Consider the following 13350-nt stretch of genomic DNA (forward strand, 5'->3'; position numbering starts at 1 on the left):
TTTTTAATTTAATTTTATTTATTTTTTTATACAGCAGGTTCTTATTAGTCATCAATTTTATACACATCAATGTATACATGTCAATCCCAATCGCCAGCACACCACCATCCCCACCCCCCAGCGGCTTTCCCCCCTTGGTGTCCATATGTTTGTTCTCTACATCTGTGTCTCAACTTCTGCCCTGCAAACTGGTTCATCTGTACCATTTTTCTAGGTTCCACATACATGTGTTAATATACGATATTTGTTTTTCTCTTTCTGACTTACTTCACTCTGTACGACAGTCTCTAGATCCATCCACGTCTCAAGAAATGACTCAATTTCGTTCCTTTTTATGGCTGAGTAATATTCCATTGTATATATGTACCACATCTTCTTCATCCATTCGTCTGTCGATGGGCATTAAGGTTGCTTCCATGACCTGGCTATTGTAAATAGTGCTGCAATGAACATTGGGGTACATGTGTCCTTTAGAATTACGGTTTTCTCTGGGTATATGCCCAGTAGTGGGATTGCTGGGTCATATGGTAATTCTATTTTTAGTTTTTTAAGGAACCTTCATACTGTTCTCCATAGTGGCTGTATCAATTTACATTCCCATCAACAGTGCAAGAGGGTTCCCTTTTCTCCACACCCTCTCCAGCATTTGTTGTTTGTAGATTTTCTGATGATGCCCATTCTAACTGGTGTGAGGTGATACCTCATTGTAGTTTTGATTTGCGTTTCTCTAATAATTAGTGATGTTGAGCAGCTTTTCATGTGCTTCTTGGCCATCTGTATGTCTTCTTTGGAGAAATGTCTATTTAGGTCTTCTGCCCATTTTTGGATTGGGTTGTTTCTTTAATATTGAGCTTCATGAGCTGTTTATATATTTTGGAGATTAATCCTTTGTTGGTTCGTATGCAAATATTTTCTCCCATTCTGAGGGTTGTCTTTTCGTCTTGTTTATGGTTTCCTTTGCTGTGCAAAAGCTTTTAAGTTTCATTAGGTCCCATTTTTTTATTTTTGTTTTTATTCCCATTACTCTAGGAGATGGATCAAAAAAGATCTTGCTGTGATTTATGTCAAAGAGTGTTCTTCCTATGTTTTCCTCTAAGGGTTTTATAGTGCCCGGTCTTACATTTAGGTCTCGAATCCGTTTTAAGTTTATTTTTGTGTATGGTGTTAGGGAGTGTTCTAATTCCATTCTTTTACATGTAGCTGTCCAGTTTTCCCAGCACCACTTATTGAAGAGACTGTCATTTTCTCCATTGTATACCCTTGCCTCCTTTGTCATAGATTAGTTGACCATAGGTGCGTGGGTTTATCTCTGGGCTTTCTATCTTGTTCCATTGATCTATGTTTCTGTTTTTGTGCCAGTACCATATTGTCTTGCTTACTGTAGCTTTGTAGTATAGTCTGAAGTCAGGGAGTCTGATTCCTCCAGCTCCGTTTTTTTTCCCCTCAAGACTGCTTTGGCTATTCAGGGTCTTTTGTGACTCCATACAAATTTTAAGATTCTTTTGTTCTAGTTCTGTAAAAAATGCCATTGGTAGTTTGATAGGGATTGCATTGAATCTGTAGATTGCTTTGGGTAGTATAGTCATTTTCACAATATTGATTCTTCCAATCCAAGAACATGGTATATCTCTCCATCTGTTGATATCATCTTTAATTTCTTTCTTCAGTGTCTTATAGTTTTCTGCATACAGGTCTTTTGTCTCCCTAGGTAGGTTTATGCCTAGGTATTTTATTCTTTTTGTTGCAATGGTAAATGGGAGTGTTTCCTTAATTTCTCTTTCAGATTTTTCATCATTAGTGTACAGGAATGCAACAGATTTCTGTGCATTAATTTTGTATCCTGCAACTTTACCAAATTCATTGATTAGCTCTAGTAGTTTTCTGGTGGCATTTTTAGGATTCTCTGTGTATAGTATCATGTCCTTTGCTAACAGTGACAGTTTTACTTCTCCTTTTCCAATTTGTATTCCTTTTATTTCTTTTTCTTCTCTGATTGCCATGGCTAGGAGTTCCAAAACTATGTTGAATAATAGTGGTGAGAGTGGACATCCTTGTCTTCTTCCTGATCTTAGAGGAAATGCTTTCAGTTTTTCACCATTGAGAATGAAGTTTGCTGTGGGTTTGTTGTATATGGCCTTTATTATGTTGAGGTAGGTTCCCTCTATGCCCACTTTCTGGAGAGTTTTTATCATAAATGGGTGTTGAATTTTGTCAAAAGCTTTTTCTGCATCTATTGAGATGATCATATGGTTTTTATTCTTCAATTTGTTAATATGGTGTATCACATTGATTGATTTGCGTATATTGAATCCTTGCATCCCTGGGATAAATCCCACTTGATCATGGTGTGTGATCCTTTTAATGTGTTGTTGGATTCTGTTTGCTAGTATTTTGTTGAGGATTTTTGCATCTATATTCATCAGTGATATTGGTCTGCAATTTTCTTTTTTTGTAGTATCTTTGTCTGGTTTTGGTATCAAGGTGATGGTGGCCTCATAGAATGAGTTTGGGAGTGTTCCTTCCTCTGCAATTTTTTGTAAGAGTTTGAGAAGGATGGGTGTTAGCTCTTCTCTAAATGTTTGATAGAATTCACCTGTGAAGCCATCTGGTCCTGGACTTCTGTTTGTTGGAAGATTTTTAATCACAGTTTCAATTTCATTACTTGTGATTGGTATGTTCATATTTTCTATTTCTTCCTGGTTCAGTCTTGGAAGGTTATACCTTTCTAAGAATTTGTCCATTTCTTCCAGGTTGTCCGTTTTATTGGCATAGGGTTGCTTGTAGTAGTCTCTTAGGATGCTTTGTATTTCTGTGGTGTCTGTTGTAACTTCTCCTTTTTCATTTCTAATTTTATTGATTTGAGTCCTCTCTCTCTTTTTCTTGATGAGTCTGGCTAATGGTTTATCGATTTTGTTTATCTTCTCAAAGAACCAGCTTTTAGTTTTATTCATCTTTGCTATTGTTTTCTTTGTTTCTGTTTCATTTATTTCTGCTGTGATCTTTATGATTTCTTTCCTTCTTCTAACTTTGGGTTTTGTTTCTTCTTCTTTCTCTAGTTCCTTTAAGTGTAAGGTTAGATTGTTTATTTGAGATTTTTCTTATTTCTTGAGGTAGGCTTGTATAGCTATAAACTTCCCTCTTAAAACTGCTTTTGCTGCATCCCATAGGTTTTGGATCATCATGTTTTCATTGTCATTTGTCTCTAGGTATTCTTTGATTTCTTCAGTGATCTCTTGGTTATTTAGTAACGTATTGTTTAGCCTCCATGTGTTTGTGTTTTTTACGTTTTTTTCCCCTGTAATTCATTTCTAGTCTCATAGCGTTGTGATGAGAAAAGATGCTTGATATGATTTCAATTGTCTTAAATTTACTGAGGCTTGATTTGTGACCCAAGATGTGATCTATCCTGGAGAATGTTCTGTGCACACTTGAGAAGAAAGTGTAATCTGCTGTTTTTGGATAGAATGTCCTATAAATATCAATTAAATCTGTTTGGTCTGTTGTGTCATTTAAAGCTTCTGTTTCCTTATTTATTTTCATTTTGGATGATCTGTCCATTGGTGTTAAGTGAGGTGTTAAAGTCCCCCACTATTATTGTGTTACTGTTGATTTCCTCTTTCATAGCTGTTAGCAGTTGCCTTATGTATTGAGGTGCTCCTGTGTTGGGTGCATATATATTTATAATTGTTATCTCTTCTTGGATTGATCCCTTGATCATTATGTAGTGTTCTTTCTTGTCTCTTGTAACATTCTTTGTTTTAAAGTCTATTTTATCTGATATGAGTACTGCTACTCCAGCTTTCTTTTGATTTCCATTTGCGTGGAATCTCTTTTTCCATCCCCTCACTTTCAGTCTGTATGTGTCCCTAGGTCTGAAGTGGGTCTCTTGTAGACAGCATATATTTGGGTCTTGTTTTTGTATCCATTCAGCAAGCCTGTGTCTTTTGGTTGGAGCATTTAATCCATTCACATTTAAGGTAATTATCGATATGTATGTTCCTATTACCATTTTCTTAATTTTAGGGGGTTTGTTTTTGTAGGTCCTTTTCTTCTCTTGTGTTTCCCACTTAGAGAAGTTCCTTTAGCATTTGTTGTAGAGTTGGTTTGGTGGTGCTGAATTCTCTTAGCTTTTGCTTGTCTGTAAAGCTTTTGATTTCTCCATCGAATCTGAATGAGATCCTTGCTCGGTAGAGTAATCTTGGTTGTAGGTTCTTCCCTTTCATCACTTTAAGTATATCATGCCACTCCCTTCTGGCTTGTAGAATTTCTGCTGAGAAATCAGCTGTTAACCTTATGGGGGTTCCCTTGTATGTTATTTGTCATTTTTCCCTTGCTACTTTCAATAATTTTTCTTTGTCTTCAATTTTTGCCAGTTTGATTACTATGTGTCTCGGCGTGTTTCTCCTTGGGCTTGTCCTGTATGGGACTCGCTGCGCTTCCTGGACTTAGGTGGCTGTTTCCTTTCCCATGTTAGGGAAGTTTTTGACTATAATCTCTTCAAATATTTTCTCGGGTCCTTTCTCTCTTCTCCTTCTGGGATCCCTATAATGCGAATGTTGTTGCATTTAATGTTGTCCAAGGGGTCTCTTAGGCTGTCTTCATTTCTTGTCATTCTTTTTTCTTTATTCTGTTCCACAGCAGTGAATTTCCGCCATTCTGTCTTCCAGGTCACTTATCCGTTCTTCTGCCTCAGGTTATTCTGCTATTGATTCCTTCTAGTGTAGTTTTCGTTTCAGTTATTGTATTGTTCGTCTCTGTTTGTTCTTTAATTCTTCTAGGTCTTTGTTAAACATTTCTTGCATCTTCTTGATCTTTGCCTCCATTCTTTTTCCGAGGTCCTGGATCATCTTTACTGTCATTATTCTGAATTCTTTTTCTGTAAGGTTGCCTATCTCCACTTCATTTAGTTGTTTTTCTGGGGTTTTATCTTGTTCCTTCATCTGGTACATAGCCCTCTGCCTTTTCATCTTGTCTGTCTTTCTGTGAATGTGGTTTTTTTGTTCCACAGGCTGCAGGATTGTAGTTGTTCTTGCTTCTGCTGTCTGCCCTCTGGTGGTTGAGGCTATCTAAGAGGCTCGATGGGAGGCTCTGGTGGTGGGTAGAGCTGACTGTTGCTGTGGCAGTCGGAGCTCCGTAAAACTTTATTAATCCGCTTGACTGCTGATGGGTGGGGCTGGGTTCCCTCCATGTTGGTTGTTTGGCCTGAGGTGACCCAACACTGGAGCCTAACTGGGCTCTTTGGTGGGGCTAATGGCGGACTCTGGGAGGGCTCACGCCAAGGACTACATCCCAGAACTTCTGCTGCCAGTGTCCTTGTCCCCACGGTGAGCCACAGCCACCCCCCGCCTCTGCAGGAGACCCTCCAACACTAGCAGGTAGGTCTGGTTCAGTCTCCTCTGGGGTCACTGCTCCTTCCCCTGGGTCCCGGTGTGCACACTACTTTGTGTGTGCCCTCCAAGAGTGGAGTCTCTGTTTCCCCCAGTCCTGTTGAAGTCCTGCAGTCAATTCCCACTAGGCTTCAAAGTCTGATTCTCTAGGAATTCCTCCTCTCCTGTTGCCGGACCCCCAGGTTGGGAAGCCTGACATGGGGCTCAGAACCTTCACTCCAGTGGGTGGACTTCTGTGGTATAAGTGTTCGCCAGTCTGTGAGTCACCCACCCACCAGTTACGGGATTTTATTTTACTGTGATTGCACCCCTCCTACCGTCTCACTGTGGCTTCTCCTTTGTCTTTGGATGTGGGGTATCTTTTTTGGTGAGTTCCAGTGTCTTCCTGTCGATGATTGTCCAGCAGCTAGTTGTGATTCTGGTGTTCTCGCAAGAGGGAGTAAGAGCACATTCTTCTACTCTGCCATCTTGGTTCCTCTCTCCCATTTACTTTTTACTAATTAATGAATAACTTAGATGGACATTTGGTTATTATAATAACCAAAGCTTGGTTATAAGCTTATAAGCTTGGTTTTCTTGTATTCAGTAAGCTTCTTGGTGAATTCCTATGACTAATGATTCTTTAATCAAGGAATTTTATCTTGAGCATTCACTTGCTTAAAGCTTAATTAGGAAGGAAAGTTTGGGACCAAAATGATACGTATAGATCCTCCTTCAAACAGATTTTTGTTTATTTATTTTACTTTTTGGCTGCGTTGGGTCTTCGTTGCTGCGTGGGGTTTTTTCTAGTTGTGTTGAGTGGGGGCCATTCCTTGCTGTGGCGCGGTGGCTTCTCTTGTTGTGCAACACGGGTTCTAGGTGCACGGGCTTCAGTAGTTGTGGCACGTGGGCTCAGTAGTTGTGGCTCGCGGGCTCTAGAGCACAGGCTCAGTAGTTGTGGTGCACGGGCTTAGTTGCTCCGCGGCATGTGGGATCTTCCCGGACCAGGGATCGAATCTGTGTCCCCTGCATTGGCAGGCGGATTCCTAGCCACTGCACCACCAGGGAAGTCCTCCAAACAGATTTTTGATGCCCGTTTCTTTGTTGTGTTTCCGCTTCTTTACTGTGGTCCCCCTTCTCACCCCTTTTTTGATGACTGGGCTTTTTTGTACCAACAAGGTTTCCTTTAAGAGAGGGATAGGAATTGGAGTAAAAATCCAGGAATGGAGGAAACAAAGTTAATTTGGCAACTCCTGTCACATCCAGAGAGAGATAAGAAGTGGCTGCGTTTATCAGTGTTTAGTTTAAGCAGGTGAGAAACTTGAGTGGCAAGGACAAGTCAGTGTGTGGAGACCCTGCTTCAGTGCCTGGCACGAAACAGGCGTGATGAGTGCATGAATGAAGGCTCACAAACGTGAGCCCAGATATCAAGACCATTTATTGTTAAATGTTTTATAAACAATTTAAAACGTTCATCCTATTTTAGTGCTGCTGTATAGCATGGCTATCTATATGTTTTCAAAGTGGAAGTACAGGCATACTTTGGGGATACTGCCGGTTCGGTTCTGCTACCACAGTTAAGCGAGTATTGCAATGAAACAAATCACATGACTTTTTTGGTTGTTTCCCAGTGCATATAAAAGTTGTGTTTACACTATATTGTAGTCTGCTAAGTGTGCAATAGCATTATGTCTAAAAAAACATACAGACCTTAAATTAAAAATACTTTATTGCTAAAGAGTGCTAATCATTGTTTGATCCTTCAGTGAGTTATAATAGTAACATTAGTTAGTAACACTATAACAAATATAATAATAATTAAGAAGTTTGAAATATTTCAAGAATTACCAAAATGGGACATAGAGACACAAAGTGAGTAATTGCTGTTGGAAAAACGGCGCTGATGGACTTGCTCAACATGGGGCTGTCACAACTCTTCAGTTTGTAAAAAACGCAGTATCTCTGAAGTGCAGTAAAACAAAGTATGCCTGTAAATATTCCTGCTTGCTTTAGTCTGGCCTAAACTGGTGCATGGCACAAGAACAGGTTCACGAAATGCTTTTCTAACAGAGACTGCATAATAAACACAGACATCAGCTGAGCTTCACAGTAAAGAGCACTGCCGGATTCTGAATGGTCTGAAGGCACAGAGTGTCTATGATTCTTGCTTCTTTCTAGTTCCCATCATAAATCACAGACGCTTTAGAATTTGAGTGACAGAAACACTTCAATTCAGAGTGCCTTCTGTTTTGCAGTTTTTATAGGAAATACGATGCTCATGTCTTCAGCTGGTAAGTTTTGGAAGCATGTCCTTTTTCTTGACTGTGGGGAAATATATTACTTTTTAAAAGTTGTCTCTAACTCTTCAAGGCAAGAATACATTAATGTTTCTCGGATTTCTCTGTAAGGGACTGGTGGTCAGGATCTTGGTCCAAATCTGGCGGAGAGCCCCAGGTCACCCACAGCGTTTGTGTACGTGTATTTGGCCATCCTCAGACTCGATGAACCAGAATCCTGGGGGAGGGTGCCTGAAAGTATGGTGGGTAAGGTACAAGGGCTTTCGACTAGGCCAGGCTAAAAAGTTTGATTTTCTTCTGTAGGAGGAGCACTTGAAGACTGGAGTCAGATGTCAAGAGCTGCCCTTCAGAAAGATAAATCAGGCAGTGGTGTATAGGATGGCTGGAGAGGGAAAGAGGTGGCTGGGGAAGCAAGTTAATAGCAGGCTAGGCAAAGGCCCGGACAGTGGGAGTGGAGTCCGGGGCGGGGGGGGGAGACAGGGGGATGGGTAGGATTGAGTGGCAGCTTGGGGGGAGGGGGTTTTCTGTGCCGGAAGTGGGCAGTGAATCCACCGTCAGGGGTTTGGAAAGGAAAGCCTGTTACTGTGATAGGGGATTGAGCCCTTAGAGCACTGCACTGCCAGAATTCTAGGGATCGGGCTGCAGTCAGGAAAGGGCGTAGCAAGGAGATGGGGGACAGCAAAAGAATGGTATCCCCTCACCCAGCGTTCGAGGAGGAGGAGGTGATTGGCACGTCAGGTGTTGCTCATACGGTCAGGTAAGGGGGCTAAGGGTCTGTTGCTGCCATCCCCCAGGTGGGAGGCAAAGGGTGTGTAACTGGAGGCTAAGGGTTCAGGCTTGGAAGATAAGACAGGTGGGAATTTGGGGGTCCTCTCGCAGAGACTGTTGGTGAAGCCCTAAACTGAGGAGGTCATGGAGTTATTTGCAAGCACTTAGGGAATGGATGCTTGGTGCTGGCGTAGGTATGATATACAGGTAGTTTTAGTAGAGTTATTTGGTTGCAAGAAACCAACCAACTGAAGCTCCAGATTAAGAAAAAACATGAAGATGTAGAGACGTGGATGGACCTAGAGACTGTCATGCAGAGTGAAGTAAGTCAGAAAGGGAAAAACAAATATCGTATATTATTGCATATATGTGGAATCTAGAAAAATGGTACAGACGAACCGGTTTGCAAGGCAGAAATAGAGACACAGATGTAGAGAACAAACGTATGGACACCGAGGGGGGAAAGCGGGGGGGTGGTGGTGGTGGGATGAATTGGGAGATTGGGATTGACATATATACGGCAATATGTATAAAATTGATAACTAATAAGAACCTGCTGTATAAAAAAATAAAATAAAATTCAAATATTAAAAAAAAAAGAAAAAAGAAGAATTAATTGTAAGACTGGAGTGCAGAGGCCCTGGGAAGGGACAGGAACAGTGGGGAGTGTGCCCCTCTTGTGCATCTGTGTTGCTCTTCTTTCTGCTGCTCCGTCTGCGCTGTGGAGGGCGGCCTGCGACAGCTCTCCAGTTCATGTCCCACTTCCAGACCCAGAGAGCCCACTGCACTCTCAGTCTCAGTTTCCTCGTTATTGGGGGATACAGTGTGTTTGGTCTGACTTGAGCTGGGTACCTGTCCTTGGTGTGGTCAGCTCTGACTGGGGTGAGTGGGAGCCAGGGGACCATCCCAAGACCAGGGTTTGGAGGAGGAACAATGGGGGCAGCTCTTAGAAAAGGTGGTCTGTAAGGTGACAGACCCCTCCGCTCCAAAGCAAAGTGTTCAAAGCAGCGGTGAAGGCAAGGCACAGTCCTTGCTTACAGCCTAGTAGGATGGGAACATGGCAGTGGGTCAGAGAACAGGAGGGAGGCTGGGTAGTTGGGGAGAGGGGCAGTCAGGAGGGTTTAATAAAGATCTGTCTCTAAGGTTGAGTGCTGTTTCCTGGCAGAGGGGAAGAGAGGCCAAAGGACATTCTGAGCAAAGGGACAAATTTAGTTTTTGTGTCTGATTTTCTTTCTTTTTAGAAAATGTACACAGACTTATTATTTTAAAATGACAGTAAGTTTAGTGCCAACGTAAGCCCCTGGGCTTGAGTCCCTTCACTGGGTGCAGTGCTAACTGTGCCTCTTGCTCTTTGTTCAACTTTGAGTTAGTTGCTGACCTTTCTTTGCCTGAGCTGTCTTTTCTGTAATTTTACAGAATTGAAATGACAAGGAATGATGATAACAGTATGTACTCGTTGGGTTATTGAGGAATTAATCAGATGATGTGTATAAAGTACTTAGCAGCATAGCGTTTGGCATGTAGTAGGTACCTGATAAATTTTAGGGTTGGTTAACAATAATTTGACCTATGTCTTTTTTCCAGATACATGTTTAAAATCTAGTTTGGGGTCTTAGGCTCTATCAGTTTAGCTATCCGTAACATAGTGGGTACACTCCTAATGCTTGCTCATTAAATTGCTGTGGGCCTTAGAGGAACAGTAGGCACAGGGCTCAGAGCAGTGCCTGATAACACACCTGAGTGCCATGTGGGTCAGACCTTCTGGGATGGTCAGTGTATCGGAATATCATTATTGTATCAAAGAGCGCATTAACCACCGAATCTAAGGTCCACAAAAGAAAGAGCAGGAAATCATGTTTCCTCTGGATCTCCTGAGTTCCAGATGTGATGATGTCTTCCTCATTTCTTCCCCTTTTGGGGGAAAATATCCTTTAGTAGCTTCCTAGACTTTGTATGTCTTTATTCTGACCTTAGGATTGATCGTTTTGAGTATACAGTTCTTGCTTGGAATTAGTTCAGGACATTGTTTTCTCCCAGTTTCCAGTGTTGCTGTTGGGAATTCAGAGCTGTTGATTCTTAATCCTTTGTATACCACCGATTTTTTCCATCTGGAAGCTTTTAGAATCTTACTTTTGCTTCTGGAGTTCTGAAACATGATGTAGCTTGATTTCAGTGTCTCTTCAGTCATTGTGCTGGGCGCTTGGCACATCGTTTCAGTCTGGAAATATAGGCAGCCCTGGGAGGAGACTGTCAGTGCTGTGGTTGTGCCTCCTGTTTCTGTATTGGATTTAAAGTGCTCTGAGCATGTTGCTGCTTCTATCCATTTTTCCATATTGATGTATCCCTGGCTGTATTTGCATACTTCTTCCCCCCAAAACATGCCAAATGTTCAGCAGTTACTACTGTGCTTGATAGTAAAGTTAGTTTTTTATTGCAAAATTTGAGCTATTTTCCTAGGCAAACCAAAGTTGGGGAAAAAGTTGGAGCTCTTTTTTTTTTTTTTTTTTTTGAATTTTATTTTATATTTTTATACAGCAGGTTCTTATTAGTTATCCATTTTATACATATTAGTGTATACATGTCAATCCCAATCTCCCAATTCATCCCACCACGACCACCACCCCTGCCACTTTCCCCCCGTGGTGTCCATACGTTTGTTCTCTACATCTGTGTGTCTGTTTCTGCCCTGCAAACCAGTTCACCTGTACCATTTTTCTAGGTTCCACATATATGCGTTAATATACGATATTTGTTTTTCCCTTTCTGACTTACTTCACTCTGTATGACAGTCTCTAGATCCATCCATGTCTCTGCAAATGACCCAATTTCATTCCCTTTTATGTCTGAGTAATATTCCATTGTATATATGTACCATATTTTCTTTATCCATTCCTCTGTTGATGGACATTTAGGTTGCTTCCATGACCTGGCTATTGTAAATAGTGCTGCAATGAACATTGGGTGCATGTGTCTTTTTTTGTTTTAATAAATGTATTTATTTTATTTATTCATTTTTGGCGGTGTTGGGTCTTCGTTGCTGCGCGCGGGCTTTCTCTAGTTGACGCGAGCGGGGGCTACTCTTCGTTGCCGTGTGCTGGCTTCTCATCGCAGTGGCTTCTCTCGTTGTGGAGCACGGGCTCTAGGCGCATGGGCTTCAGTAGTTGCGGCACATGGGCTCAGTAGTTGTGGCGCACAGGCTTAGTTGCTCCGCGGCATGTGGGGTCTTCCCGGACCAGGGGTTGAACCCGTGTCCCCTGCATTGGCAGGCAGATTCTCAACCACTGTGCCACCAGGGAAGCCCCGCATGTGTCTTTTTGAATTACGGTTTTCTCTGGGTATATGCCCAGTGTTGGGATTGCTGGGTCATATAGTAATTCTGTTTTTACTTTTTTAAGGAACCTCCATACTCTTCTCCATAGTGGCTGTATCAATTTACATTCCCAGTTGGAACTCTTTGCAGGTCATATTGCATAGTTAACCACCCTTCTGCAAAAAATAAGTAGTTTACCTCATAACTTTTCCTCCAAAGATTTACCGTCTCATATGGAAACCACAGTGAAGTGTGTGTGTTTTTTTAAGCTTTTAATGAACACAAGAAAATACAGGATAATTTAAAAAACAATTGAGGGCTTCCCTGATGGCGCAGTGGTTAAGAATCCACCTACCAATGCAGGGGACACGGGTTCGAGCCCTGGTCCGGGAAAGATCCCACATGCCGCGGAGCAGCTAAGCCCGTGCGCCACAACTACTGAGCCTGCGCTGTAGAGCCTGCGAGCCACAACTACTGAAGCCCGCGCGCCTAGAGCCCGTGCTCCGCAACAAGGGAAGCCACTGCAATGAGAAGCCCATGCACCGCAACGAAGAGTAGCCCCTGCTCCCCGCAACTAGAGAAAGCCCACGCACAGCAACAAAGACCCAACGCAGCCAAAAATAAATAAATTAATTAAAAAAAAAAAAACTGAGCATGGTTAGAAGCTTATTATTCAGCAGCTAGGGTTAGCCAAAACTGTTTTAGGTAGGCGCATCACAAGTGTTCCTGTGCACCTCTCCTGCCCCTGGTGCACCTTCATACAGAGCTGGTTCCCAGACTTTGATGGTGGAAACTGCAGCCCCAGTGTGTTCTTTCATTTTCACAATGCATGAGAAGGAGGTGGTGCAGACGTGAGATTCTTGACGTGTCACTGTATGGAATCACTGTGTGGTTTGATGCCGGGAATGTGGCTGGCAGTGTTCTACAGGCAAGTCCAAGCTTTGTACAGAATATCCAATGTAGCACCTGAAGGTATTCATTAAGGAACCTCTCGACACACGAGTGGAAGCAAGGCAGAGCCCCAGCCTCCTGGGAAACGGGGTTAAGGGAGCCTTTGTGGCTGTGGGGCAAGGTGTGTTCTCTGCCAAAGACCATGTGTACCGTGTGGGACAGAACGTTAACTTTGAGGGAGTCCTTATTATATATTCTATCGCAGTATGTTGGGTTTTTTTTTTTTTTTTTTTTTCAGTTTAGCAAACACCCACCTTTCTGCCAAAATAAAGTCAAAGGCTCATCCTCAAACTGAGGCAGCCTGCACATTTGTTTTCATCTTCATGTGAATCTGAATTTTGAGCAGAAGTTGGATGACTTGCTTTTCTGCCTCACTTCCGGCCTGCAGCAGGTTTGAGAGGGGTATATTTCTTCTTTGGCCAATAATTTTTGAGAACAGTATTCTAGTGTCGTGAAGGTGAAGGCAGTTTACTGTTGAAGAAATCTGAAGGCTGTGGCGTGCTGAGGATTACAAAACCTGCGTGCAACTCAGCTGAAGAGTAGATTGACTTAATCTTCCGTACTGATGGCCCCACAGAAGAAGGGGTGTCCCGTCCGTAGGCGTAGATACTGTTTACTTTGGTTTCTGTTGCTTTTCTCTGGTGCACAGTGAAAAATT

At 42.2% G+C, this 13350-nt stretch overlaps 1 protein-coding gene across 3 annotated transcripts in view; it reads left to right on the forward strand.

The window, feature by feature from the left end:
• The window catches only part of GNB1 (G protein subunit beta 1), a 91932-nt gene that overhangs the window by 28760 nt on the left and 49822 nt on the right, over positions 1-13350 (forward strand). The window lies entirely within an intron of this gene.

The sequence above is a fragment of the Balaenoptera borealis genome, assembly GCF_965194805.1.
Source record: "Balaenoptera borealis genome assembly, chromosome: 1".
NCBI lineage: Eukaryota > Metazoa > Chordata > Mammalia > Artiodactyla > Balaenopteridae > Balaenoptera > Balaenoptera borealis.